This window comes from Corvus brachyrhynchos, unplaced genomic scaffold (genome assembly GCF_000691975.1).
Source record: "Corvus brachyrhynchos isolate BGI_N302 unplaced genomic scaffold, ASM69197v1 scaffold89, whole genome shotgun sequence".
Taxonomy (NCBI): domain Eukaryota; kingdom Metazoa; phylum Chordata; class Aves; order Passeriformes; family Corvidae; genus Corvus; species Corvus brachyrhynchos.
Window position 1 is genome coordinate 3,513,462 of NW_008246063.1, and position 23,982 is coordinate 3,537,443.

General features: G+C 39.8%; 1 protein-coding gene and 1 long non-coding RNA gene across 3 annotated transcripts in view; both read left to right on the plus strand.

Annotated features, from left to right (window-relative positions):
* TRAPPC9 (trafficking protein particle complex 9) overlaps window positions 1-23,982 on the plus strand; it is a 469,795-nt gene that overhangs the window by 283,514 nt on the left and 162,299 nt on the right. The window lies entirely within an intron of this gene.
* On the plus strand, window positions 19,282-23,136 carry LOC108449716. The gene is made up of 3 exons (XR_001865996.1): window positions 19,282-19,726; window positions 21,292-21,374; window positions 22,641-23,136. It is a non-coding gene; the product is annotated as an uncharacterized LOC108449716 (long non-coding RNA).

A 23,982-nucleotide genomic window follows, 5' to 3' on the forward strand; every position in this document is an offset into this window, starting at 1 on the left:
GCCCGGGCCCCGCCGGGCGGGGCCTGGAGGCTCGGACCCCCCACACCTTCCGGCAGGTGAGCTGGAACGAAAAACCATTCCCGCCTTTCTGTGTGGTTTAAATATGTAAATTGTGAGAAGCGTCATTAGTCTAAAAGACTGTCCATCAACTCAGGTTCAACCCACTACAACATGGATGAGGAGTCTGATGGCTCTGTGGCTCTTGTGAAATCCATACCTAGGTAGTGAAGCTAGCTTGGTGTCTTCTAAACACCTCAGATCTTATTGCTTGTTTCTTTGGTTGCATTCAGGAAAGGTTAAAAGAGATAATATTTTTACTTTTTAAAAAAAATGATTGGCTTTTTTAGTTTAATGTAACATTTGTTTGACTTTTTAATGCAGTCGATATGCCCTGAAAAGGTCTGTATGTACAAGCAGTTCTATTAAAGGATTATTAGAAATGACATTAATAGCAAGCCTAGTAGCTTGCTTCCCATTCTCCCCTAGAAATCATGATCCTTTGTTTTTGCTGACATAATTACCTCCATATGAGCCAGTTCTAACAAGACAGAATTAAGAGTTCACATTATAAATGAGCAGCAGGAACAGATGGACTGAGAAAGTAGTCAAGTTCCATGCAAATATCAATAAAGGTGATTAGGAAAGCAATAAAAGCTTTTGGTTAATATATTTCTTTGTATTAATAAAGACTGCCTAACTGGAAAAGGCATGAGGCCAGTTAGGGGTCTGGAATGTGAGATGTTCTGCTTCTGCACATTGCAAAGCCAAGGTTTGGGTTATGAGAAGATGTCACTGCCCTGAGTGGTGTTACACTGCCAGGCCTAATAATAAAATTCTTCATTTTTTGTTTAACTTAAGGGCTGATAGCACCACATTTCATCCAGTGAATCAGATACTGAGCTGAGGAGCTTAACTGTGATTGAAACACTGCTGTCACTGGGAAAATGCGATTGGAGCCCGTTTTGCCTGGGTTTCAGTTTTCTGGTTTGTGAACCTCCACCTGCAGCTGTGCTGGCTAAGAGCCTTCCTCCCGTGCCTCTCTCCTTACTCTTCCTGGTGGTATCGGTCTTCTGCAGTGCTTTGCCTTGGCTTTTTCGTGGTGATGCTGGGGCATTCGTGCATTTCTCTGCACCACGTGGCTCTCTGCTCATTGGGAGATCTGTTTGTCCTGCAACCATCAAGAGCCAGAGAGGAGAGCAGCAGAGCCTCTGCAGCACAGGAGATGTGGAACAGCTGGAATGTACGTATCAGATGTATAGCACGTGTCTACATGTTCCTCTACAGGATTTTTTTTGAGAGAAATTTCATTGTGCATTATGTAGCATTTGCACGTTCCCTCACAGGTTTCTGGACTGATGGGAATATCAGCACACACTGCTGGATGTTGTTTGCTGGGTTATGTGGAATTGCTGCCTGTGGAGTTGATGTGCACGTGCACTGGGGGTTGATTTTCTGGACACCCAAATTTGAGTCAGTAGCTCAGACTGGCCTCTCAGCTATCTGGAAAAATACCTCAGAATTTGTCTGAACATCATTTCCTAGCAGAGATATCTGGAAAAACCTCATCAGCCCTTATCTAAATCAGAGGGTTAAGGCTGCCTCGCCCTTTTCCTCATATGCTCAGAACTGCTAAGAGTCACAGCAATGTCAACATGTACTTTTTGTGGGGGTTACTAAGTGTATGTGTAAAATGTTATATTTACCCTGAAGATGAAAGTAATTTCCCAGTCAGATAAAGCACTGTATGAAAAGGCATTCAATGACTTCTTTTTCCCTTATTTCTTATTTAATAATGAATGAGCACTTGCAAGAAAGTAATTCTGCACCGAAAATTCAGTTGTAAATACAGGAAATGCTCATTGCTCTAAGTGAGTCCTTAAGCAGAGTAAAGTGGTACACAAAGATCTTTGATGTCAATAGGCTTTTTCATTGAATGTTTTAGGTTTGCCTTCCTGGAAGAGAATCTCTTGTGACTGTCCCTGACTGGTGTATGTATTTCTAGCTCTAAATGTGGAGTCTTGTGATGAATTCAGAGAGGCCTTTGAAAAATAATACTGGGTTGCATTTGCATCTCTTGTTATATTTGAGTCACTTTGAAATACTGTACGTTTAGTTATTTTTTCTTTCACTTAATAACATTTTTTCTCCTCAGTATTAACAATTGATGTTCAATCTTGGCTGTAGCCTGGCTTTCCTTAGTTTTGCTCTGACAATGAGGATTTCTAGTCAGAGCCCACTCTCCTTTATGCAGGCTGCTCTGGGAGGACAGGAGAGCTTTCTCAGCTGGAACCAAAGCCTCATGCATTTCACTTAGCTTTTGATCGATTCTGTTGCTGCTCGCTGTTGGTACTGTATTGAAATAGTGTTTTTATTGTTGTAAGCTCCTATGTGCTGTGGTGGTTGGCAATCTAGAAATGTGTTAAATAATATTGATTTTTTTTCCCACTTGGCAAGCATCTCATTCCACTCTGTCTCTAATAGTATTTTAAGTATCATTTACTGGTTTTATTTTCTTTCTTATTTATGACTGAGCATCTCGCAGAGCAAGGGGCTACCACAGTGCCTGGAGAGAAGTTCTGAGAGAGAGGGCACTTATAAGAATATACCTTCCAATTCTGCTAACTGCCTTTATATACCAAGATAAGTTTATGTATTATATTCCTATGACATCATTCAGTAGTTGGTGTGTGTCAGAAAAATAAAAAATACTTTGCTTTTCTGTGCAGTGCATATAACCTGTCAGATAGTCACCCTAAATGACAAATACACTTCCAGAAAATATCCAGGTGATAAAGCCGTGGTTCCTAAAAGTGATTTTCGTTGCAGCTATTAAGGGAGCACAATGGCCTTTTCAGCTGTGGTAATTGTCTCTTTCTGTTGAGACTTGTCTTGAAGTGATAGTGGGAGGTCAGTTTTAAATCAAAAAGAGGTTAATATGGTCGTTTATTGTCGCCATTTATTTATTCCACTTTTGCTCTGTACAGATTTGCAAAGCTCTGTGTGATTTCTGACCATGTTTCTGAACATGTGAAATGTTTCTTTGATAAATAGTGCTTCTATCCCAAATTTCACACAACTGTTGAAGCGTTTCATGTTGGAGCTTCACACCTCAGATCAGGCTGTTATGGTGTCTTCTCTAAACCTCTGTGGGTGTGAGGGGAATGGGGTGAATGTTTTTCCTGAAAAGATTTCTTTAATTTAAAATTCTGAACAAAAATTTTCAGGCTAGGTTTCCTAAGTATGGTAAAATACTAGCAATTCTTTTTCCATCTGAAAAGCTTGTCTCTTGCTGTGTGGGAAAGATGGGGCAGCCACAGCTTCTCTGGACCAACAGTGCCAAGGCCTCATCATCCTCACAGTAAAGAATTTCATCTTAATACCTAATCTAGCTCTGCCCTCTTTCAGTTTGAGGCCATTTCCCCTTGTCCTGTCACTCCAGGCCCTTGTCCCAAGTTCCTCTCCAGCTCTCTTGGAGCCCCTTTAGGCATTGGAAGGGACTCTAGGTCTCCCTGGAGCCTTCCCTTCTCCAGGTGAACACCCCCAGCTCTCCCAGCCTGGCTCCATAAGGAAGATGCTCAGCCCTGTTACCATTTTTGTGAGTGGGGTTTTTTTTCCCGTAAGTTATCATTAGCTGAAGTGTTAAAAATTCATCTCAGTCTTCTGAGTAATAAATCAAGTATTTGAAATGAAATATCTCTTCTCAGTAGACGCCATACTTCATCTTACTGAGGCCTGATATTATCTGTGTTTGAATGTGGAGGCACTGCTCAGACAAGTTTGTAGCATCACATCTGTGTAAGTTACATTGACACCACAATGTGAGTCTCACTCCCTTTTACTGATGTAAACAGAGCCTTTTTCTCAGCTCTGTTATGCAGCTCATTTACAATTTTAACGAAGGAATGTTGGGGGAGTTAAATTTTGGAGATAATGTTCATGCAGAGTGTTATTTTTGTCTGAAGCTACAGTTGTATGCACGACAATTTACACATGAATGTAAGACATGAATCCTAATTAACTTCTAGTCCAAACTGAACACAATGCAGTCTGCAGCACCGGGGCAGTGAGCAAAGGGGAGAGGCAAAGCATATGGTGACATTATGATAATAAAATACTGTGACAAAGGTCTACTTCCAGTATCCATTTGAGTTTCACTGACCTGTGTTTCTAACCCTGCCCCTTGGAACTCTCAATAACAACCAGTGTCTTGATGAATCTTTGCCACAGAATCTGTTTGATAACCTAATTCTCCTCAGTCAATTGATTCCTGACCTGACTTCCATTCTTGTTTCAAATGGTTTTCTTAATAGCTCAGCTAACTACAGTTGCCAGCAGTTGATACTTATTAAACATTTTTTTAAACATACCCCAGCATTTTCCCACCATCTGCTTTTAAACTGCCCATTTGTGGGGATTCTTTGCATAAATATTTTGTGGTTCATTTGATTCTCTGCATAATTAATTAATTGCTTCTTACTTAGTTTTCTGCATAACTAATCTACTGCCACATAATTAACAAACTCTTTAATTCCTTAATAATTATTTGCTGTTCTTTTGAATATATGAATTAATTGACTTTAAATTTGCTGCTGTGGTGATTTGACATCTAGTTAATTGTTTTGATTAATCAATTAATTAGCTGCTTAATCTCTGCTTAAAAGTATAACCCCATGACTGCCTTGCAAATGTTCTAGCACCCTTCTCTGCTCTCTTTTCATTCAGTGCTATCATCTCATCCACATCTGGATGCTCAAATTGTTGTCCAGACACATGGGCCTTTTTAGTTTAAATGCATCCCTCTGATAAAGCCATCTCTATAGCCCCAGTGATCCTCCTTATGTTGGATCTTCCTCCAAATACGATTTTTTCCATGTTATGCACTGCTCAGGCACTGGAACCTCCAGAGAGATTTGACTCTGCTTGGTTATGCCAAAAAGGGGAGAATCAGGGAAAAAGGACATTAAGATACTGAGTTATGAAGACCCATGAAATAAGTATGATACAAGAACAGACTTTGAGAATTTTTCTTGCACACAGGTTGAGGATGTTTACGATTCAATATAACTGCTGAAGAAATTTTTGGTAAATTGATGTGGCTGATAAAGTTCCTGAAACTTCATGTTTATGTATGGTTCTTTCACTAGACCTCGTTGAGGCTGTTTTTGTCTGGTTCTTTATAGTAGAAAGGAACCTTTCCCTTCACACTTTGCTTTATTTATGTGCTAATCTTGGGCTTAAGATTTCACATCTGGTTGCTGTAGAAATTGCTGTTCTCTTTGAGAACAGGATCTTCAAAAGAGGAGTTGCCTGAGCAAGTAGTTTGATGTTATACTTCATGAGTAAGCCAACAAAAAAACATACCTGACATGATGAAAACTCCTTCAAAATGGAATGTTTTATTTAAGTTTTCCACAAGGTGTCAGCTGTTCTTCGAAGGTATTAAATTGTGGCTTCTTATGCAAGTGGAAGAGTGGGAAGTGAAATGGTTTTATCAGATATGGAATGTGAAATGCAGGGGGTATGTTCAGGAGCATTACATTTAACAGCAAGAGAATAACCAGGTGAGAATCCAAATAGTTTGGACTTTTTCTTATGTTTGATGGGCACTGGCCAAATTTATTGCCTGATGTTGATCAATCTACAGACTTAATAGTGGGAGAAGTTACCAGAAATAAAATACTTCTGAAGCACATGAGAATGCCTTAAAACTTACCAAAGAACAGTCAAATGCATATGATAGGTTATGCTGTTATGTGTGTAAAAAATTGCAGTAGGAATGATAGGTATGTTATAATATATTTTAAAGGGATCTTTTTAACATGATCAGGTGCCTGCTGAATATTAGTAAAAGGCTGGAGGTGGTAGAGCAGTTCTCAGGAGGTTTTGTCCTTGTGCTCCTCCTCCTCCTCCTGCACATCATCAGCTTTGGCAGGTCCATCTCTGTTCCATGGGGCTGGAAACACTGACTGCACGTGGACAAACCTACCTGCAGCTGACTAAATTTAGATGTCTTGCTCTGGAGCTGAATCTTACCCCCAGGCATGATTTTGATGAAGCACTTTGGTAGGAAGGCACCAGCTGGTCCATGAAAAGTCACCTTTAGAAGTGGTCTCCATGCCCAAACGTGTGGGACTCTCTCCTCTGCTTGAAAACACTGGAAAATATGCAGAAGTCGTTAATATTTCAAGGGAGTGGATGCCAGAGTCTGCTAATCTTTTTTAGTCTCCAATTTCTCTGAAACTGATTATTGTGAAAAGACACTTGGCAATATGCACAACCTATGAGCCTGTGTTTTTGCTGGAAGTGTAGAGGTGAAGGATTTAAAGTAATTTGGTTTTCTTTATTTACTTTAGGCAATCTGGCTTGAAGCTTTTTCAGGGCTGTTTTGCAACATATTGAGTTGCATTCATAAAGAATCTGAAACAAATGGATTCCCTGCACATGTAGTGAATAACAATGAAAAACTACAGTCAAGGTTGTTGATATTCCATATTCTGATGCTGTGTTAGTGTGTGATACAGTGAATGTGCTGCCAAGAATGGATCATCTCTTAGCCCTGTGTGTATCATATGAATACAAAAAGTTATCTAACTTGGTGGACCCAAGCCCTGACAATATTCATATTTGAGATCTGCCTTGGCAAACAACAAAAGAACTTTGAGAAGAGGTGCAACCTGAATGAAAAATGAGCTTTAAAAAAAAAAAAAAAATTGCAGGAGAGATGTCCTAATGTAAGAGAAATATGTAAGGAAGTGGTATAGGTGGAAGTAATTAAAATTTTTATCATCTCAATGTATATACACACATTTACACTTATCGTCACCATTTCTTACTAGTGAGAAAAAATATGTCAACAGCTCAGTCGTCTACAGGTATTATTAGAGAAGGTGGAATAGCTGAGCCTGCAGGAATATAGTTCCCATTCAGCTCTGTCTCATTTCAGTTTTATGTCAGTATAAATTTACTGATTCAGTGAAATTCAGCCCACACCTTGATTTCTGTGTCTAACTAAAGCTGTGTAAGCAGAAGGCTGAAAATTTCTGTTTCCTCTTTATTTACTGCTGATAGAATATTATTCTAGGATGGTGCAGAAGATAACATGATTATTCCTTTTAATACTTTATTTTTTTAATAACAAGAACTTCTTCCTTGACTTCCTGTATGTTCAGTAGCTCATTCTCAAATTTAAGGTTACTTTCATAATAGTGTATTTGATTGGATTTTAAGTATTCCTTAGTCTTATTTTTTAAGTGTAGAAGAAAAAAATATAAAAACCCGGTAACTACTGACTTGTTTAAAGATCTGTCACGATTTTGGGATTTTGCTATTGATTCCATCAGCACAATTGAGAAACAGCACTTCAAATAAAACCATCTAAAACAACGGCTTTTCATGTACACAAACGTGTTGAATACTGACTGATTTCATTTTTTTTCCCCGGTGTTTCCCTTTCTATCTTCCTACTAGAAGCAAAAGTTTGTGAAAATAGGTAAAATGTAAAACATGCATCTGTCTTTAGACAGGATTTGGTGTTTTTACATGTGATTGAGTGATTGCAATTGACAAAAAGGATGGAGGCAGAATACCAGAAACCACTGATTTATCAAGGGCCTGTGTTGCACCTCAGCTTCAGTGGTCGGTTTTTTAATCATTATATTTACTTTTTAACATCTGAAAGCAGTAAGAGAGGATGCAGTGTTTATACTGGAAGTATATCAGCCTCAGAATTAGATTGGCAGTGTTTTAGCAAAACTTTGAAGAAGGAAGTCCTAAGTGAAAATTGGTTTTCTTTGCTGCTTGCTCCTCAATTAAAATTTTATTTAGAATTTCAATTTATTGGAAAATACGATATTGGAGAAGCTAAATCTTTAGCAACCTAATACTTTAATTACCCACTATTAAATTTTGCTTAATTATAGAACAACACATAGAACTGTTTGACATGTGAATAAAACATTACCAGAGGCTTGCTTTTAAATCTAAAAATCCAAAGGAAAAAGCAGGTGCTGAGACATTTAATAATGCTCAGACATTTTAAAAAGAACTGTCTTGAAAGACAATGGAGAATTTTAATGAATATTTAGAAATAATTTAGCTGTTATTAATCAGCTTATGTAAGAAGCTGAACAGCAAATTATTTTTGTATCTGGGTACATGCTGGAATACTTTCAGAGAAAATAACAAAAATCTGTCTTTGAACTTGTGTTAAAGTAGCCCAGTGTTGTCTTACAGCTTTCCAGAAACTAGGGAGCTGCCTGTACAGGCAACCCAACAACATCCTTTGCCCTGCTGCACTTGAGCATTCAAATCAGGTGAAACTGAAAAAATAAAAGTCTATATTGAAACACTGAGCTTGATCTTAGAGGGTTTCTTTTGCCCAACTCTTGTGTAGAGCATCAATTACCAAAATAGTCACTTGTCTTTTCACTGTGCTTAGAGATTACCTATTCCTCATAATTCAGATGTTTGGAAGAGGAGGTAATTGATTTTCAAACCTGTGGAGTAAATCGGAAAGTACCCAGAGAAGCTGTGGCTGCTCCATCCCTGGAAGTGTTCAAGGCCAGGGCTGACTGGGCTGGAAGCAGTCTGGGATAGAGGAAGGTGTCCCTGCACATGGCAGGGGGTTGAAACAAGATGATCTTGAAGGTCCCTTCCAACCCAAACTGTTTTATCATTCTATGAAAAATACTGGAGCTCTCTCTTAATCATAATGTTTTGGTAGGCTTGTGATTTGAACGTTCCAAAGGACAGCAGTTCTTCTATATAACATGGGAGGTTGGAGTAGACCCCTCCCAGGTCACTTCTATAGGAGATGTAATATTGTGTGTGATTAAAAAGATTCCTGAGTTACACTTGGTTCTGACTTGAGCTTCAAGAAACGGAGAAATCTGTTTCCATTTAATTCTCCTTTCCCACTGTCAGGTGGGAGCTGCAGAAACCATAATGAAATTGGTCCTTTAAGGCCCTATCAAGCCTAACTCTGAGTTCCTTCATTTTCTTCAGCTCCTTTAAAACCAAGAGGCTCCAGAAGGACACACAGCAGTGCTGGGTAAATGAAGCTCCACATCAGTGGTGTTCTGAGAACTTTGCTTGCATTGCTTGAGAAGAGGCAATAAAGCACAAAGCAAAACCTTCCACCACGGTGAGCAGCACTTGAGTTCTGCTCCTTCACTCTTTGGCAGTGGCTGCCTCAGCCACAGAGTGGGGACTGTGCTTCGCTGTGTTAGACCTCATCACTGTATCCCTCTTTTCTGTCCTCATTCTTTCCTAGAAATAACAGATTTTACCAGGAAAAGTGTCTGTCAAGGAATTGGGGAAAAGATGAGGGAAATGACATAGGACACAAGGCCTCAGGGAGGATTCTTTTAACAGGGGAAATTAAAAAAGGTCATTTAGGAAAGAGGAAGAACATGGGGATTTAAGAATTGTTTTCACAACTTGACCATGTGTTGTATATTAACATTCAGAAGTAGATTTGCTTCTTAGTCATACTGTTCAAGGCATGCTGCTAAATTTTAAATTCCCCTTGTTGGTAACATCTGTCCCTCTGGTTATTGTTCTACTAGCTGAAAAATTGGAATTTGAGCCCTCAGTGGATGGATGCACCTAAGTATCAGTAGCTTTTCCCCCTGTCTGAGGCACCATCTCATTTCAGCTGAGTCCTAGACTGCCAGATGCTGTCTTTGATCTTTCATCATCCTTAAATCCTTGGGTGTAACACCCTGTCCCAAAGTCGGTGAGTGCTATCGTGTTTCTGAGATTGCTGCATACAGAAAAGGACATAGCTTTTACCTTTATGCACATAAATAATATGTGGCAGAAGTATCAGCCTGAAAGTTGTTGGGTTTGACATTGTCCAGTAGGATGACCACATTGATTTCGTTCCTATTTTTCAAGATTTTAGGTCTTTTCATGAAACTTCTTCCATCCTTGAGTGTGATGATTGTAAATGGAAAAGGCACAGCAAAACTGCTGCTTTTCCAGTTTGCTTATAAATATTCATCTGCCTTTTGTAGCTGTTATGTACAGTAGGACTAAACTAAAGTACAAGGATTTAATGCTGTTAAGAGCTGTTCCTTTGCTTTGACTCATTTTACTACCAATTTCCAATTATTTTTTACTCTCCTTCCAACAGATATCCTCTTTTTGGTCCCCAAAATATCTTCTAAGCTTCAGTTGCCCAGTAGGTATTTTCTTCATAGACAAGTTGACACTGCTGGTTGGTCTTCTGCTTGGTTTTGCATTTTAGTAACAGCCTGTCTCAGTAACTTTGACTTTTCTGTAGCGTTTTTTTTCTATAATTATGTTCCAGGAGAGTTGCAGAACATGAATGTCTTTATTTTAAGCTCTTAATTAGCAGTGGAAGCAGAAAAATGTGTAGTAAGCTTTACAAATTTAACATCTAATTTTTAAATGGTGAAGTTATGTTTCAAGTCCAGCAGAAAGTAGAAATAGGAGAAATGGAAAGTTTTCATTTTTACCTTTTCTTCAGAAACCACACACTGAGGTACAGGAAAGTATTTAAGGATAAATGGGAGAGCAGGAAAACAAAGAATTCCTAAGCCTCATCAGGCTGGAGTTCAACAACCTGAGAGATTTTCCAAAGATTTTGTTTTAAAAGTTCCTTCAAATAATGGCTGAAAGCAAGCACAGCCACATCTCTGGCAGCTTGCATTTGAGTGACAAATGACAATACAGAAGATCTTGAAGCATTTAATGGTCTTAGTTGTGTTTGCATGTTAACACTTACTTTTTTTAATTTTCTAAAAGTCAGTGAGTTGTTATTTTCATTTCCCTGAGCATAAATAGGACCATATTTAAAGTTAAAAAAAAAAAATTATTATTACTATTTTTAGTAGGTTTGTAGGGGTTCCAAGCTCCTGGCAGGTGATTTCAGGAGTGGTGCCAGCTCCCCTCTGAGTCCCAGGCCTGAACTCTCCCTGCAGCCTGTGAGCCCAGCCTGGTGCAGCAGCCTGGTGGAAGGATTTGCTTCCAGCTCTGGTGCTGACACCCCTGATTGTCCCTTAGCTGGCTTTGTCAAGCTGCATAATATTTGAAGATGACTGTTGTAATTAAGGCTGCTGTTTCTATTATATTTAGCTGATACTTTGCCTTGACAGGAAGGACCTGAGCTGAACCATCACACATTCTTATTTTCCTCATTTTTCATGTCTGCTTTTGCACCCCATATAGCAGAATTCATGGCTTTCATACACCCATTTAACATCACTAGGTTTGATAACACACAACAAACCAGAAGATGTTGATAAAAATCCCTCCAGAGCTGTGAGCCAGGAGACATTCACAAAACCCTATTGCTTTTTGCAGGTGAAAAATGAAGAGATTCTATATACCAGCCTTTTCTACAATGGCTTCTACTTTTGATTTCAAATTTCATCAAATACTAGCTTTTTTTTTTGTAATCAGTTTCAAATCCTGATGAGTTTAAAAAAAAATGTTCAGCTTGTTCATGTTCGTGTTTCAGCATGTTTATGTTTTTCCTTCTGCACTTCTCCTGCTTGCAGTGTAGTGCATTGGAACTGTGTTTGTATTCAAGACCTCTTGATTTTCCTGCAATTTCATAAAGCTAAATAAAGGGACAGTTTTAATTAGCTGGGTACATTGTCATTACGAGTAGTGCTTTGTGCAGGGGTTTTCCATATCAATATGAAAACAATGTTCTGGGCTTAGTGTGCTCGTGGCAACAAGTTATGGTGAAAGCACCCAAAAAGGGGAGATTTAGGAGCTGCTCTTTCATTAGGTGATGCAGTTTTATTTATTTCTCTGCTTTCTTTTTGCTTGTGGCCATTTGCTGTTGTGGACAGTTTTGGGAGCTGCTTCTTGTAACAAAAAAAAAAAAAAAAAAAAAATCCTTTGTAAGTTGAAATGTTCTTGTTTGCACCAGGACATAAAGATTTTGCACAGCAGGGGGCTGTCAGGTACCTGTTGGGTGAGGAGCCAAAAAGCCATTCCTTTACAATGGGATGTTGTGTTTCCAAGCTGTGCCTTCTCACTGCTGGAGAAAAAACAGCTCTGGTGGATCACTCAGAGGTCTTTCAATGGTACAAAAAGCCAGACTTAGAAAGCACTTGTGGTCTGGAGATGGAAAAGGAGTTCTTGTCTGTGTGCTCTTGCTGGTGCTGTGATTGAATCATCCTAGGAGAGAGAGAGGTCAATCAGCCCATGGTACCACACCACTGTGGCCAGGCTGGGCAAGAAGATTAAAGCTGACTTTGGGGCTCGGACAGGCTGAGAGAGTTGGGAATGTCCAGCCTGAGGATGAGAAGGCTCTGGGGAGACCTTAGAGCCTCTTCCAGTGCCTAAAGGGGCTCCAAGAGAGGTGGAGAGGGACTTTGGACAAGTGTGTGAAGGGAGAATGGGTTTAAATGACAGAGGGAAGGTTTAGATTGGATATTGGAAAGAAATTCTTCCCTGTGAGGGTGGTGAGGCCCTGGCACAGGTTGCCCAGAGAAGCTGTGGCTGCCCCATCCCTGGAAGTGTTCATCAGGCGGGATGGGGCTCTGAGCAACCTGGCTAGGGGAAGGCGTCCCGGCCTATGGCAAGGGGGTGGAACTCAATGATCTTTAAGGTCATTTCCAATCCAAACCACTCTATGATTGTATTATATATGTCTGATATTGGATTCTTTACACTTTTTGGATGGTGGCATTGACCTGAGGTATGAAATGAGGCAGTGTCAGCCCAGTGTTGACCAAGAAGTTTCGTAAGGCCCCAAGTAAGTGCCTTGCTCTGCTGGCTGGAGGAGCAGGTGTTTTTCCATGGGAATCAAGATCCCTGCCTCTGTGGAACTCTCTTCACTCATACAAATCCTATAAATATATCCTGAAGAGGCAGTTTAACAACCTGAATGTGCATCGTGTATCCTATCTAGCAAAAATCAGATCTAAAGATTTAAATTCCTGTATTTTTGATACTTCACTACTAAATAGCATTTTTGTCTTCAAAATATTTTTGAGACTCTGTGTAGCTCATGCGCACAATTTTTGGGATGCAGCTGCTGGGAAAATATTAAGCCAAAACTGAAAAAGTACATAGAGTTTGCACCAACATGAGGACTCAAAAACTGTCCCTTTATTACTCTGTTTTCCATAAGGAAGAGAGGGAGCAAGATTTACTTTCATGTGATAGGCTGGATATTTTTGGTACATATAAACCATAGTTCCTTTGAGAGCTATGTGATTGCCCAAACAGTAAAGAAAGATGGAAATTTTGTTTAACTCTCAGCAGGTGGGTGTGCAATGCCCAAAAAAAGTAAATCACCTTGAAATCACAGAGTTAAGCAAGAACAGTCAGCTCACTGCTGTCACGGGCTGTACTCTCAGAAACGGGGAACAAGATGATAGCTCTTCTTGGTTCAAAGCTGAGCCTCAAACTCCAAATATCTCAAGGACTTTGGATGAATTTGTGTATCTTTTATGTGCAAGGTAGTTAAGGATGCTTGATATTTGTAACAGCCTTCAATATTCAGCTCTTAAACTAGAAAGAGGTTATAACAGAAATGCCACAAAACTCAGGTTTTTGTCCAAAAAATTGAAGCGGACAGCATGAGTAAAAAGAGTGAAACAGGTTGAATTTATAATGTGGATTACTAATGTTTGCTTGGTCCTAGTCTGGAGAGACAGGAACCCTTGATTCCATGGTCAAGGTTGGTCTGAGCACAACTTTAGGATGCAGAAATTTTGGAAACATACAGGAATTCCTCATAGGTCACTGTCTAAATTTGCAGTGCAATAAAAGACTAAATAACACTGCTGAAGAGACCAGCAATTTTTTTCTACTTCTTCTCTTAAAACATTGAACTGTTCCCATATTAATGTCTTTCAAAACCTGAAGATTTTTTTTCCTTCTGTATGTGTGGAGTGTGAATCAAGGGTTTTTCTTGTAGCTGTCATGGGGTGCACCTACCCCAGCTATGAGCTGCTGTATGGAGTGAAGAAAAAGTGTTTATACATGCTCACTGTTAATGATAAAAATAATCAAAGAAGGATCAGATAATCCAACAAGAAAAAAAAAATTATGGAGTTCTGTGTCCGTTACCTAAGGATAGTTCTAAGCTGTATGGAAGGGCTGGCAAGATGAGCTTTGATATCTCTGCTGGTTCCTCAGGGCTCCATCCTTTGCTCAATTTACAGAGGATAAATATATAGTAGATAGCAGGAAAAGGCTGATTTTGGTCCTTGCAGTAGCAGGGAAAAGGTTCTGTGTCTTATCTAAAACTAGAAATTGAAATTGCTGTTTCTTGTTTTCTGGATTTAACTTTCTTAATAGTGTCTCTTTGCTGTTCAAAACTTCATCCTTTTCAGGAAAATATGTAGTTCCTCCCAGGAGTGGCAATGCGGGAAAAACTCCTTCCACTGATGGTGCAGGGTGTTTCTGGGAATCGTGCCCTAGAGAGCCTGTTCCTCTTCCTGGACAAACAGGGAAGCTCAGCTCCTGGCATGGATCCACAGGTGCATAATCATTCACGTGTAATGATTTCACTTGAGGATGTATTTTATCTAACAAACTCAAACTGAAATGGATTTTATCCCATCACTAAAACTTAAAAGAACAAGAAGTCTCAAAGCCAGCAAACCAGCCTTCGGAGAGAAGTTAACTGTGCTCGTTTTGCAGCAAGCATCAAGTTCCCCAGTGTTGAAATTTGCTTGCCTAAGGTCAAAGTGAATTGACAACAGATCCCAGACCAAGACCTAGAAACAGGGTTTCAAGTCTCTAATTACAAGCTGGAAAGGGAATAGTTGTCTTAAGCTGTTTTATTGCATTGCATTGTTGACCTGAACATAGTCAAGAAAAATCAATATTTTCCATAGACTTCTGGAGTTGGCCTTGTGGGTGAATGAGGACAGGCTGCTTTATTTAATGAAGCTGATAGCATGAAGTAAATGCTGTCACAGAGTTTGTCACCACATATTGGAGGGAAAGCAATGATTTCTAAAGAGGCTGCTTATTTGCACATTTATTGATCTCTTGGTGGAGCCGTAGCTACCGGTCCCTTTGTAATGCCAGATTATTTTATCAGTGACACATCATGTGTTTCCTCCTCAGTCCATTTATATTCCCCTTAGGCAGTGGCAGAGCATGGCAAAACAGCCTCAATTTTCTGGCAGAAGGTGGCATTTTCTTTCAGAGTTGGAGCATTCACCCTCTATTTTTGCCATGCTAAAAATTTCTAATAATTAGAATTTCTATAAAAATAATTAAGAGCTGATGTAAGTCTGCTTATAAAGAGCCAGTGGGTTCTGACTGCAGGCTCTAAGGTTGTTACTTTATATGCTGTGTCTTTCTGACACAAAAATAGGTGAGTCTCAATCTACTGTTCAGTGAAGCAAACACTTCTCCGGCACTCAGAGGATCCCAATAAGTCACAAAAGGCTACATAAGAGAATATACATCATTGTTCTTGACAGCCATAAAAGACAATTTATGATGAGTTTTGGCTCATGAATTTAAACACCAGTGGAATTAAGAAAGTGCTACCAGAATGATGATTGCCAGTTGCAAATGACAGGGCTTTTTAGATCTGCTTGCTGTGCAATGCAAGTCACTTAGAGAAAGATTGACTTGATGGTGTATTTTAATATTGTTAAACAGCTGCATGTACGGTATAATGAGTCCCTAACCTTGTTTGATCAAAGTGAATCAAGCAAACTTGTTGAAGTCCTTAAACTCTCATAATTTATGAAGTTTAAAAATTATTTTAAAAATAGAGTCTAATTGAGGTACATATTGCCATTTCTGTTTCTTCATGCTCCACAAAGCCAATTAATTCTCTGAGCAAACCAAATGTGTGACAAGGAGGAATTGAGCACAGCTCAAGGGTACTTATATCTTTGAAGGCTTATTTTTGGATGGGATGCTGGCAAGAAACTTTTGAGCCTGTGAAATTCCAGAAGTATCTAGGTGGCACCGAATGCCATCAATGTTTGAGCTTGGGGAGATGGATGGGATGGGGACGCTGTCTGAAATGGGGATCCGAGAGGTTGGGTGTGCTGGTGGAGGTCATTTGGTGGTGTGAGTTGACTGTGCAGATGTTGATATTCGTTAATCATCTATTGCAGCAAAAGCAGTTTCTTATCTGGAGTGGGCAAGCACAGTTTTCATGTGTGACATCTCCTTTAAGGGGGCTTGGAGAGATGCAAATCTTCTTTCCTGAGAGTGTTTCCATCTGTCACTGCACCACTAGGGGGAAAAGGAGGCTGGTCTAGGGAAATCCTGATCCAGATGGCTGGTGGAATTTTATGGCCCAGATTAGAATGGTGCAAAAGGTTGCATTATCAGCAAGAACTTGCTGCCTTAGAGACAAGTTTTTTAGCTTATATTTAATATTCATAACTTCCAGATACTTAGATCAGTTCTCCTAACTCAGAGACAATAAATAAAACATTTCAGCAGTGGCTTATTAGTGGCATGTGGTATCATCTTAATCCTTTCCCTCCTTGGAGAATTAATGTTTAAAAAATAATAGTCCCGTAAAACACTAGGCTTGCACTCTGGTAATTATGTAATAAATATCTGTTTTCAGTTCCTCTGTGTTTGTTACTTGCAGATGTTTGCATCTAAACGAGGAAAATTGTCTATTTACAGCTCACAGGATAATTTCTTTCCTACCTGGCACAAAGACTTTGGTCCTTGTGAGCAGAATAAAACAACCAGCTGCCTCTCTACCCTCTGGTGCTCTATAATCAGCGTACCATCCTGTTTTCTGGCCAGGGTTTTCTTAGTACTACCAGTCTGATACTCTGAAGGTAGATATCTTGTTTTGCTGGTGTCTCTGTAAAATGCCTTGAGCACAAAGTCGTTATCTGAGAGCTACAAACTAAAATTGATCTGGTTTAGGCTTAGCATAATTTCCATGTCTGGGCTGACCCGAATGGTATTGTCCAACAGGTTTCTGAAAATGTCAAGAGCCAGAGGGGAGGTCCCAGTGAAATTGAAGTTCTTCCTTCCCTCAGAGTAACTTAATTTTCAAGTCCCCAAGCCCTGTAAATAAGAGACAAAAATTGGTAATAAGAAAGGGAATTAATAGGATAGTCTTTCACACGATTTATATAACTTTCAAAAACTGTTGCTTCATTGTGTTTAAAAGTGCTGGTCTGCAGCACTTTCACACTAGGAAGATAGGATTAAAAACTTGAAGGGGCAGCTCTGGGAATTAGCAGCCAGAAGAGCTGATGGATTGAGATGAAATAAAAGCTGCTATTGGGGAAAATTTATTTTGAAACTAAAATTGTGCGGCTGCCAATAAAGTATTCAACAGACTCAAATGTTTACCTTAATATTAATGTCACATTTCCATTTAGTAGGAAAGTACTTCTTTTCAGCTACTGTTGTCATTATGGAAATCAGCTGAATGAATCTCTGCCATGTAATCCATTATGGAGTAAATTGGAATGTGAGGCAAAGTTACTGTTGGGCGGATGTGAAATCCTGTTAGGATGCATGTGCAAAGTCGTGTTATTGCAGCTCTCTGCAATACACTGCACTGGGGTGGGAAAAAACTCATGCAGGAATTAGAATGGTCTTTTAATTAGAAGGAAGAAAAATGAACAGGCACTGATGCATCTGCAGAGCATCTGTCTTTATTAAGGATTTCTCTTTCAGGGGAGCTGTTTATTTTAAACTTGTAGAATTTATATCTTTGCAGGGAGTTTTATTTAAGGCAAACAGAGCACAGGTTCTAGTCTCAGAGGTGGTGTTTTCACCCTTCATGGCTTTATTTGTAATTTGTTTCTGTATGTCTGTAAACTCTTCTCTCTCCTTCTGTCAAATGTGTCCATGTTCTCATTTATTCTGTAAAAATGGGTGAGTTTGTAGGCACATGCATAGAAGCGTTGTCTTATTCACAGTTTTACTGTGCAGTTCATGCATTGGGGATGAGATTGAGTGGATTGCTTCTGAAATAAGGTACTATTGGAGCATTCCAAGCTCTTACAGCTTTCCAGTTTTTCCCAGAAAATCTTCCCTTTGTGTACGCATTTGCAACAAAAATCCCAACATCGGTACTTTATTTTGAGCATTCCCTGCATGAAAACTCATGCAAAAGGGGTCAGTGTTACTGAAATAAGGAGAGAAATGCTGATTATTGTTTTTAAATGAATTCGTAGGCAAAAAAGAAAGCTTCCAATGAAATGACACAGTTTGCTGTAGGGAGTTTTTGCTAAGGATTTCTGTCTCCCAATATTGTTGAGGCGTCTGTCTTACTTTTTTCTTCCCTTATGAGAGCTTTAGAAGTTCTCTGGGCAAACAAACTGATTGTTACACTGCAGTGTGGGAGGATTTTGTGTTGCATTTGTTTGAAAATGCTATTGCTCCTGGAGCTTCATGTTAAACTAGCAAACTTCTGTAGTCCCTGCTCTGTTTTCTGCTCCATTTGCATTTTTCTTTCCGACTCTACAGTAGTGCTAAAAGGAAGTTAATGAACAAAACATGAGAGTGCTGCAGGAATTAACAGTACTGTGAGTAGGAAATGCATATTCTTAGAAAAAGTTTGGTGTCAGCAGAATCCAGGATCACAGGATGAATTATTTCTTTTCTTTTTATTTGTTCTCAGGCTATTTATCTACAGTATTTAATACAAAAGGAAACAGAATAAAGTTTCTACCAGAATTTCCAGGGAAAAAAAGAGAAAAATATAAGTTTTATTTTGCCTATTAAGTGAACCAAAAGCATGTAAAGCAGATTTGGCCTAATTTTTAAAAGTTAACCTATTTTTTTTCTTGGATATGGCTGCTATGCTGTTCACTGGTAACTAGCCTAGTCAGACCATATAGAATACTTAATGTTAGGAAGAAGTATCTGTATGCTTTACACCCAATAGTTCCATAAGGTGCAGTGGATGACAAAAAAATACATGCTTTGCAAGAATCTGTGTGTCTGAACATGAATTCCACCCATCAGCAATGTTCCTCCACAAAAATGAGCTGCATTTTGTGGCACGGGCCACAAAGATGATCAGGGGGCTGGAGAGAATCTCCACTATGGATTCAGGCTGAGAGAGTTGGGGTTGTTCAGCCTGGAGAAGAGAAGGCTCCAGGGAGGCCTTGGAGGCCCTTCCAGTGCCTAAAGGGGCTACAGGAGAGCTGGAGAGGGACTTTGGACAAGGGATAGAGTGACAGGAGAAAGGGGAGTGGCTTCAAACTGAAAGAGGAGAGATTTAGATCAGATGTTAAGGAGAAATTCTTTACCCAGAGGGTGCTGAGGCCCTGGCACAGATTTCCCAGAGAAGCTGTGGCTTCCCCATCACTGGAAGTGTTCAAGGACAGGTTGGATGGGGCTTGGAGCAACCTGGGATAGTGGAAGTTGTCCATGCCCATGGCAAGGGGGTGGAACTCGATAATCTTTTAAGATCCTTTCTGAACCCAAACCATTCTGTGATTTTTCCTGAGCTACAGCAATTCACACAGAAACACAACACACCACAGAAACAGAAGGTCCCGTTGACCACAGCTGGTGTTTGGAATGTGTATTGAAATCACCAAATAATCACAGCATATGCTGGAGGAGGGAAAGCACCCGCTCTCCCACCTTTCAAACACCTCCCCAGCACTGCAGATGCATCACCAAATGGAGCCTTCACATCAGTGCCAAAAATTAAGGACTGAGTACAGCTTGTTGGTACTTCTTAAAAACGATCCTCAGTGCTCTCTACAGAATCATGAAATTAGTGTTTTAAATGTGGAACAAGCTCAGAGACCCGAGGTGCCAGGTAAGGAGCCAAAGAGGTTTCATATCTGCCTGCATGAAACAGCTTCTTTCTCCTCTGTTGGGGTTTATCACCTTTGTTAATAGGACAGTAACACAGAGCTAATTAAGAGTTTGTCTGTGTCTTTGCTGTAGTGATGCCAAGGACTGTTTTGGTCCTGTATCTTTGCCAGCTGAGGAGAAGCACCATAGATGCACACCACCAATCATGGACTCATTTAGGTTAGAAAAGACCCTTAAGATCACTGAGTCCAACTGTAAAATTGCCATATTGCTCATGTATGCTCCTACACAAGCTGGTGCTTTTCAAAACGCAGTGTTTGCGCAAATAGTTAATAGTTAAATCCATTTAAAATAGCCTTTCTTCAGGCAAGTTTTCAGTCATTTTTGTGCACCAGCTAATCCTAAATAAGGCAATTTGTATATGGCAACATCCCCTGGAGCCCCCATTTCTATGGGCTGTTCAATGTTTTTTGGTAATCATGTACATTTTATTTCTGGTTTGGTGTTTGCTATGGTTTGGGTTGGGTTTTTTTGAGTTGAAATATTGATCTTATTATGTTACTTGGTTTTCCTGAATGATTTTCAAGCATGGAAGGCAGCCCCAAACTAACTTTAAATTTCAGAAATATTACACTTTGTGTGTTAATCATAAGGACTCTACTGGTAGCATGGGATTTTTTCGGTTTACAAATAGATTAATGTAAATCAATTTTACCAATATTGTAGTGCTGAATTACAAATGGTAAAATCTTTTGTACAGTGAAGTTGCCCAGGGATTTGAAAAAAAACTCACCCAAAACCCACCCCTTGCAGTTCTGTTCCTGAATTCATGTAGAAATTATGGTCATTACAGTGCCAAGCAGTATTTTGGGACCTGCTGGATGCTCGGGACTTCAGACTATCAGACAATTTATCTTATGCTTAAAAATTAAACCAAAGCCTTTTCATTTTTCATTTGAATTTTATTTTAAAAATTGTGATTTTTTTTTTTAACATATTAAAGTCAGGAACCCAAAACAAGACAGTTAAAAGGTCCTTAAATATCCAGAGGAGTGGGACTTTCTCCTCACAATTTATCCAGGGACCTCTTTATGTGTTCCACGATTCAGCAACGACTGAATGAAGTAAGCAGGCTTTGTTTTAACTCCCCTGTGGACACAGGGAGCTCCCAAGAGAAAATGAGGGTGTCTTTTCTGCATAGACCTCTAACTATCCTCTACATGTTGCATCCAAGCCTTGAAATTCATCATGTCACCATGGTTTATGCCCTGGCTCTTATTATAGAAGCAAAACTTTTTACGTATGAAGGGAAGGACAGAATTTGTTTTATAGTTTATGCAATCAGTTTGAAGTGCTTCAGAACCTGTTTCCAGTAAAAGTTTTTATAAAATGTAAGAATTTTAGTTAATTAATTTAATTAATTGGCATTAATTTCTTTGTCAATGCCTGAGAAGATGGTAAAGAAGAGTCTTTATCTGATGGCATGTACATCTGCAGGGGCAAGAGGAAAAATTGTTCTGTTGGGAAAAGAAAAAGGCTTCTGAAGTGCTTTTTGTACTTCTTCAGATCTGCAAGAGAGGCATGGAACAAGACTTGGAAGTCAGCATAGTCTGACTAGCAGATGAATATAGAATGAAGCAAGAAGACTGGTATGTGTGGGATCATAGAATATCCTGACTTGAAAGGGACCCACAAGGATCATTGAGTTCAACTCCTGGCCCTGCACAGGACAGCCCAAGAGTCAGGCCATGTGCCCAAGAGCATTGTCCAAATGCTTCTTGAACTCTGTCAGTCTTTGTACTGTGACCACTGTCCTGGGGAGCCTGTTCAATGCTCAAACATCCTCTGGGTGAAGAACCTTCTCCTACTATCCAACCTAAACCTCCCCGAGACATCTGCATGCTAAGCATACTGTCATAGTTAAAAATAGGGATCAGTGGTTTGATAAGTTTCATGCTGCTGTGGCACATGCAGCTCTGAATTACTGTGATTAAATAAGAGACTGTTGTCCAAACACAGGTGAAGTGTTTGAGCACATTATTCTCAAAGCAGTGGTGTCCCATGTTTATAAAATGCTACCCTACTACAGGACTGGGTACTTTAGAAAGGATGTTGTTAATGACTTGGAGGCTTCTTCAGCAAAGGGATAATGAAAGAACTGATAGGAGGATGAGAAAGTCCATTTCATGAGACCTCTCACTTTGCTGTAGTTGGGATGAAAGGGTTGACCATGCTTTAAATATTTCATACTTCCCAGTATGAGATGAAAAAGTAGATGTCAAGATGTCATCTTGATACACACAGGCAATGCATATACACAAGGTAAGTGGTACATGCAGTACTTGTGCTTTTGTCTTGCAGTGCTGTTGTATTCTTAGTATTCAATTTTATAGTGTAACAAGAGAAAATGTACTTGGATTCAGAGTAAATCAAGCCACACATAATAAAGAATGTTTTTCTGTGTCTGGGCATTCTGGGTAGCAGATCTAAATATTTGTGCTACAGGAAAAAAATGTGTGCCTTAGACTGTCATCTGTACTCTGCCCTTCCACCCTTCCTGCTCTGAATATATTCTGTATCTGAAGCCCCAGGCATCAGTCTGACTCCCTAAAAATTATACTCATGTCCTGAAATTTTCAGCCCTTGTTATCTGAAGGAACTGGCAGTCATGACCAGAAGATGATTCCTGTGCTTAGATTCTGTACTTTAGTTTTCAGTCATTTGTTATTTGTGCTGCTTGGTGGCAGAAATAATCAGTATATTTGGCAATTGCTGCTATCACTGGTGGGTTTTCTGACAGTGTACCTGGTACAGAGCGTTGCCTGTCTCTAAATTGACTATCCTCTCATTCCCACTTGTCTTCTGTTAGAGATTTCCTTGCTTTGCCCTGCTTCCATCCCCTGTTTGCTCTGTAGATCTTCCAACTGAAGTTTGGATATTTCACCCCTGAAGGCTTGAAGAGGCTGCAAAGAGATTGTCAAGACGATGAGAAGTGTGAATTGAGATGGGAGACTTTGATGTGAACCACAGGTGTGCTGGGATTTGGGCACTTTTGGCAGTGCTCAGTGATCTCTCTTCATGGGTGAGAACCTGGACTAATTTATCTTTACACTCTGGCTTTTTTTTCTGTATTCATATGAAGTTGTTTTGGTGATGAGGTTTTCTCTCACTTGCAAGAAGAGCAGAGTTCAAAGTCCCCCGAGGTGTATCAGAGGTGTAGGCAGAGAATCAGCAGGTGTGGGAGCCCTGGGGACTCCACTGCCCAGAAAACTCTGCAAGACAAGTCCTGCTAAGAAGAAACTGAGGTTTTGTTTAATTATACCAGCAGGCAGCACATGATGTAGTGGGTAACCTGTCCCTCAAGGGTGATTTCCCATACATGTCAAAAGTTTCAACATTCAAGAACTCTGAGCAAACTGTGGGAGAGTTGGGCACTGTACTAAATCTTCATAAAAATCAAATGCAGGCCTAGCATTTGCAAAGAGAAACCACCAGGTCAGAAAGCCAGCAGGGGGGATATTTCACTGCAGACACGTGTCCTATGAAATCATAAAGTTCTTTGAATTATCTGATGTGCTGTGATTAGCACTGGACCAGGCTGCCCAGAGGAGCTGTGGCTGCCCCATCCCTGGAAGTGTTCAAGGCCATGAACATCAAGGACAGAGCTCGGAGCAACTTGGGATAGTGGAAGGTGTCTCTGCCCATGGCAGGGGATTGGAACTCAATGATCTTGAAGGTCCCTTCCAACCCAAACCATTCTAAGGTTCTGTGAGTCCATGATCTCCCAGATTGACACAGCACAAGAATCTGTTATGGACCAGCAAACTCTTGGTTATGAGAACAGATTTGCTCAGAGAAGCAGATGAGTGGCTTGGCTTGTCCTTTGGGCAGAGCTGGGCTCCAAAAATGAGCTTGCTATGTTAGACAATTCTAAGAAAATAGCTTTTCTTTTTTTTTTGGTAAATGAAGCTAAAGCTTTCATTGGCTTTAGAAGAGAACAAAGTCTACAACATATGTATTCTGAAAATGCATGAGGGAAATAAAATGCCTGTCATGGGGAGAACTGATAGAAGCATTTTCCTGTCCCTGCTACAGTAAAAATTCAAGAAAGTCTACATATGGATTTTGTTTTTAATCTAACCTTGATAATGTTGGATTTAAAGAACTGGATGAACTGTGCATCTAGCTAATGCTGATGATAATCCCCCAAATCAATACTGAAAATGCCTTGCTTATTTAGTAGAAATGTCTTAATTG